The 6584-nt window shown below is 46.6% G+C and overlaps 1 protein-coding gene across 1 annotated transcript in view; it reads right to left on the reverse strand.

The window, feature by feature from the left end:
* Rbm47 (RNA binding motif protein 47) overlaps positions 1-5594 on the reverse strand; it is a 62386-nt gene extending 56792 nt beyond the window's left edge. The window contains exon 1 of the mRNA XM_013350760.2: positions 5567-5594. The gene's annotated coding sequence lies outside the window, so the exon portion shown is untranslated. The remainder of the gene's footprint in view (positions 1-5566) is intronic.
* Between the last annotated feature and the right edge of the window lie 990 nt (positions 5595-6584).

Genomic DNA, 6584 nt, shown 5'->3' on the forward strand with positions numbered 1-6584 from the left:
ATTTTCTTGTTAAACAAGGAAAGATAACCAGTTCTCTAAGCCCAGCACTTGGGGGGCTACGGCAGGAGGACCGTGAGTTTGAAGCCACCCTGAGTTCCAGGGTGAGTGAGATTCTGTCTTGAACAGCTAAAGCACGGGCAAGCAGGTGTTTCCTGTGCTCTTACTGAAAGAAGCATTATTGAGAAAGCAGAATGAAATTCTTGTTTGGTCTCTTCCCAGAGTTTGCATGAGCAGCTGACATAGAGAAGGTACTCATTTAACAGTGGTTAATTTAAATGTTGGGGTTTCACATTGTTAATGGAGGGAGAGGCCACACGGACCAATATTCAGTTGACTGAATTCACCATTTAGGAGTCCAGGTTCATTCATGGTCACAAACTTCCTTCTAGGAACCCTGTTGAAAAGGAAGGCCAGCAAACATCACTGGACTCCATCGGGGTGCCAGAATATGACACAGCAAACACTACCTCAACAATGCCCCCTAAACCTACCCCATGTTGGTATATTTATGGAAAAAGTTAAGTGTCAAACAGAAAAGGCCACTGTAACTAGGGCAAAGGTCCCGGCTGCTAACTGGCTTTTTACTATAAAAACCAGACTAGAAAGGCAGGAGGTCAACCTTGGGGACGATGACTTTTAGATCCCACCAACATCCAAGGTACCTCGCTGGCTGCCTGACAACTTGGAGACCATTCTGGTCACCAACCGCCTCTTTTATTACTTGGCGACCACTTGATTTCAGTTCTGCTATTATCCCAAACACAGAGATGAATAAGAAACAAGTTAGAGGCACCTCTGCCATTTCCTTCACAAGAATCCTAAAATTAAAAGAGTTCCTGGGGGCCAGGTATGGTATATACCTGCAATCCCAGTTTCCGGGAGGCAGAAGAGGATTGCCACAAGTTCAAGGCCAGCCTCAACTACAGAGCAGGGAGTAGGCCAGCCAGAGCAACACAGCAAGAACTCAAAATATCAAAACAAGGGATCTGGAGAGACGGCTCAACAATTAGGTGTGTTGGGCACTGCTCTTACAGAGTGTTGTGAACATCCATATTGCATATCACAACTGTCTGTAAGTCCAGTTTCAGAAAATCGGATGGCCTCTTCTGGGCCCGCTGGTACCAACTATACACATGGTGCACAGACATTTATGCAGGCAAAACACTCAAACATAGAAAATAAAAATAAATCTTAACAAAACGAGGGATGGGCAGATGGCTCAGTAAAACGCTGCTTGCTGTGCTGCGTGAGCACAGATGTTCACCCTAGAACCACGTTAAAAGGCAGTGGGAGAGGAGTTCTGTGATCGCAGTGCTGAAGAAGACAGGAGGATTCCTGGGGCTCACAGGTCCACCAGCCTAGCATTTTCAGCAAGACTCGGGTCCCAGTGAGAAACCCTGAGTGGTGGCTTGAATTAGAAATATCACCTATAGGTTCATGCATTTGAACACTCAGTTCCTGGTTGGTGGCCCTTGTCTCCAGAAAGTTGTGAGACTTTAAAGAGGAAGCATGTCCCTTGGGGGGGGGAGCTTTGAGGGTTGTTGTGCCCCCCAATTTGTTCATATTTTGTATATATATGAGTGTTTTGTCTGAATAACAATATACGTGTTCTATGAGGGTACGATACATGTTCTGTAGAGGCAGCAGAGGCTGCTGGATCCCCTGGAAGAGAGTTACAGATAGTTGTGAGTTACCATAGGGTGGAAAGTCCTCTGCAAGAACAGTAAGTGTTCTTAACTCCTGGATTTGAGGTTTTGTTTTTTGGCCTGGCCCTACTTCCTGCTCCTCGTTCTGCTTCCTGTGTGATGATAAAATGTAAGCAGGCAGCTTCCTGCTTCTGCCACCATACCTGCCTGTTACCATGCCTTCTCCGCCTGACCTCTGGCCTCTATGTGTAAACACACACACACACACACACACACACACACACACACACACACTCTTGGGGGTCATCTGACCCATCTCCTACCCAAGGAGCTGCCTTTTCCAGGTTCCCCCCAAAGAGGTCACGGGTCCTGTTGATGAACAGGCCCTCTGGTCTCATAGCCACTGACCCTGGTTTTCCTATAACCCTGCAAGTTAAAGGTTAATTTTAAAGCTGGATCTAACCCAGCATCACATCTACATCTGGTTACAAAAAAGACATCTCTTCATCAGGAGGGTATGGTTGGATACATCAAGACTTACAAGAAAAGAAAAGTGTCCCAGGCCTTCTGCATTGACCTCAAATGTAATGACGAAGACAATGGAAAAACACTGCTTCCAGACCTGTGCCAGGTGACGTGGTGGGCATGGGAGCACTTGTGGCAGAAAGCAGGGAACCAATCACCTGCCGGCTTGGGGCCTTGGATTCCCCTGTGATGGGAAGGGGTGAATGATCCCAAGCTAGCAAAGTTGTATGGGAATTGGGGATGGAACACACAAAGCACGTGGTGCAGTGTCTCATGTACAGTAAGTGCACAGTGAGTTGTGTGATCTGGTAATGCTGACACAGCTCACCAAACACTGTGTGGGTGGCAGTGGGGGGCCGTCGAGAAGAGCTGGGCTCCGAGGAGATGGAAAATCTGCAAATCAACCCTTTTCCTAGTTAGAAATATGATCTGGATTTCTCTACTTCAACCTTCTAGAGCTAAAGATGACATTTTTAAATATTGCAAGACTAAAACAAAGGGTAAACATGGAAATTGAGAAATTGATTTTTAAAAAGATGTGCTTTATTTTAAAAATTGAATTTACATGTGTATCTGTGTGTGGGTATATGGTGAAGTTGCCTACCGAGGCCAGAAGAGGGTGCTGGAGTTACAGAGTGCCGTGAGTCCCTTGATGAGAGCACTGGGAACTAAACTTGGGTCCTTTAAAGGAACCACTGAGCCACCTCTCCAGGCCAAGAAAAAAACTGTACAACTACAAGATGTAATTCCTGTGGTTGTTCATAAAGTTAAAGATGATTTATTCAAGGCAAATTAATGATTTTTAAGTGGTGTCTATGAAAGGTTCTTTATCTATAGAGAAAAGAACAAAGCCCTTGTTGAGAGAATGTGGGCATCCTTGCCCTTTCTAGAAGTGACCTGAAATATCCAACGGAGGCACTAACAGGGGAGTTTCAGGGATTCCACCCATGAAGCCTACCTGGCCTCACTGAAAAGGTCACTCCAACACATAGGCTAGGTTAATGCAACATTGAAAACATGATCTATAATTTGTAGTTAAGAAAAAAATACTAGGGAGCTGGAGATATGGCTGTTCTTCCAGAGGTCCTGAGTTCAATTCCCAGCAACCACATGGTGGCTCACAACCATCTGTAATGAGATCTCATGCCCTCTTCTGGCCTTCAGGCAAACAGGTGGGCAGAACACTGTATATGTAATAAATAAGTAAAATCTTTTTAAAAAAAAGAAGAAATACTAATCTGAGGATAACCGACAAAAAAGAAAAAAGAAAAAGGGAAAGAAAAAAGGCTGAGAAGGCAATGCTGTCTTTTGTTATTCTAAGCAAAAGGCCCCTGGACAAGAGTCCGGTATCTCTCTCCCTAGAATGCACACTGCTCTGAACTCTACTCACTACCACAGACCCTTGGGACCCTTGAGATCGAGCCCAGCGAGCAAGCCTTTTGTGAGTTCGCCTTGGAAGCATTTCCTCCGGTTCCACTTTAAAACGCGGAACTTTGGCCTCGCAGGAAAGTCATCAGCAACCTGCACTTAGCTCGCTTACCTTTCTTCCGGGGGTTATTCTTTGTCTGTGCATACCAAACTTGACCTTACAGTTGCTGAATATGGGGTTAAGAATACATAGCGTGCATATGGAAAAGTCCTGAGCAAGGGCTGGTGAGATGGCTCAGCACAAGGTACTTCAGTCAAGCCTGTCAACCTGAGACCGGTTCCCCAGACCCCAGCGGTGGAAGGCGTGAACCGACTCAAGCTGCCCTCCGTCCTCCACAGGTGTGCTATGGCGTGTGCCCCCGCCCCATGCACACACAAATAAATGAATGCAGTAAGAAAAATTCATAAGCAAAACAAACAAGTTAGAACCCAGAAAGACTTATCTTTAAAACAAATGAATTACTGAAGCGAGGGAAAGCTCAGGCCAGTGGCTGGCTTTCTATCAGAGGACCTGTGCATTTGTACAACTATGTAAAGGTCTAGCTTGCACGTGGTTGTATAAGTTGGGTATGCCTACGTGGCAGGATAGTTTTCAAACCTGTTTTGAAAAAAAAAAAAAATCTCCCCAAAACAGAGTTCCTCTGTGTACCTGGCTGTCCTGGAACTTGTTCGGTAGACTAGGCTGGCCTTGAACTCAGAGATCACTTGCCTTTGCTGGCCTCAAAGGCCTTTGCCACCACACCCAGCTGGTTTTGAAATCTTAAAGGGAAGGGGGGGGGTGTAAGAAAAGGTTAATCCGCTTTTTGAAGGTTACGTCAAAGCAGTTGACTGACTGGCTATTCCACAGAGGTAGCGGTGATCCGTCGCTCCCTGGAACTAGGTCATTTGACCTCCATGGCTGTTAGACCAGAGCCCTATCTGCCCAAGCACACAAAGCTAACCCAGAAGCTTTAGCAGAGGGGGAAGCTTCCTCTACGCTGGAAACCGTCATCTCTCCCAGATCTTTTACAGTGGTTAGAAACTGTTCAAAGAGCCCTTGGTTTCATTCCGCCAGCAGCAATGGCAAAAACTGACTCGGATCACCTTCCGGCAGAACGGCTGAAATTCTCACCCATTAATCCTGACCTCGCACTGCCGCCCCGGAAGGGCCCTTTGGCTCCATATGCCTGCTGTACTTCATATATTATACCGAGACACCTTTCTCCAAGAATCGACACCCACTTTTTCGGTGCTGTACTTTTTCAGGATTTCCTCTTTCCTGTTTGGATTTTATCCACAACTGTAAGTATCCATGTCCATCATAATCGCAATGACAATTGATCAAAAGTATACAGTTCAGCGCCCCTCTTGATCACATTTTTCTACCCCCTGCCCCCTAATCTTTACAGTAAAAAGACTCAGTATTCCCAAGGCATATTAACTCAGGAATCTCCCAAGTCCATTGCCGGCAATAAAGAGACTCTGAAATCACTGTGCCTAAAGTCTAGATCACAAGATAAAGCCTGTTTCCACGCTGACCTTTAATTTGTACTTATCTTGTCTAAACTTAACACAAGAGGGACGGGGGCGGGGAGAAGGAAATTTTCAAGTATTTTCATGAAATCAGAACCACCATTTAGCAAAAGCTTTTCAATTAGCAAAGGTACAAGGCACAAGGTGACACCTGGTTGGTCTCTCAAGAGTCCCTGGGCCTGACTCCCTGCTAAAGTCCACACAAAGACTCAGGCCACCAGGAGCTCTCAACCCCTCTCCCCTGGCGACAGGCTCAGCCCTCTAGTAAAACAGAAAACAGCAGCGGAGGGGACTCCCAGCCCCCAGCAAACCAGAATTTACCAAGAAATTCTTTCGGCCGGCCCACCCCACGTACTTCCCACTCACCGTTCCCACCCTTACAGGAGGAGGGGGTCTGAGGCCAACGTAATCCATGATTTTAAATATTAGTAAATACCAAAGTATGAAAACAGTACCTGCCAAACACCTGGCGCTCTCTTTCCCCTGCTCGCCCTCGCCTCCCACGCTCTGGCAACGGAATGCCCTTCAGAACCATGGCTCAGTGCTTTTGGTAAATGTTTTACGAGACACCAAACAGCCTTTCGTCCTACCCTCAGAGCAAACACCATTGAGAGAACACAATATAATGATAGCAAAGCTATCTTGCAATGTACAATAATGTCAATGAACAAGCAAATTTCCACACTTCTCTTTAAGAAGGGGAAATAAACCCAAATTTGAAGGGGGGCGGGAATTAGCAAGCAGAGGTTCTAGAGACGCTTGGGGCCTGAGAGGTTTCCTTCTGTTTTGTTTTGAAGGTGGCATTACGATCACCTTGTTCTAATCCGCCAGCAAGTCTCGGCTTGTCAAACTGAAAAGGTGTCTAAATTAAGAGCTAATAAAGGGAGACAAAGGACAGAACTCCCCGGCACACCTGCGGACTCGGCAGCAGCCACGCATTTATGGGGAAGTATTTCTATTTACTGGGGAGGCGGCACCTGGAAAAGGCATCCTCCCCAATGACAAACTCGCTCCCTATTTTCCATAGCCCCAAAGCCAGTCACAGTTAAACAGCAACTTCGCTCCGAACCAGAAGTTTGGCATTCCATTCTGTTTAACAATTAGAACTGAGGGACAACAGAAACTGGCACCTAGCGATCAGCACCCACCGCGTGTCAGGAGCCTCCTAGAACCTGGGTTAACCAAATAGAGAAGGAACCGGGAGCTCCCTGGGCCGCCTGGTCCAGAGAACCTCTGTCCTGAGCCCATGTGGGAGACACACACGCACGTACCACGTACCTGCTCTTGGCGCTCTGAGGTGGACAGTGAGTGAGGAGCGATGATTATTTCGCTACCTATGGGCCTAAAAGGAGAGCAAATCCGCCTCGAGAAGCAAGTTTGCTTTGGCAGACAGGTTAGGCAAATAATAAAAAAAAAAAGTTTTTTAATCCCCACCCCCGCGTCAGCCGTCAGTCCCCGAGAGTATTCAGAATT

The sequence above is a fragment of the Microtus ochrogaster genome, linkage group LG1 (assembly GCF_000317375.1).
Source record: "Microtus ochrogaster isolate Prairie Vole_2 linkage group LG1, MicOch1.0, whole genome shotgun sequence".
NCBI lineage: Eukaryota > Metazoa > Chordata > Mammalia > Rodentia > Cricetidae > Microtus > Microtus ochrogaster.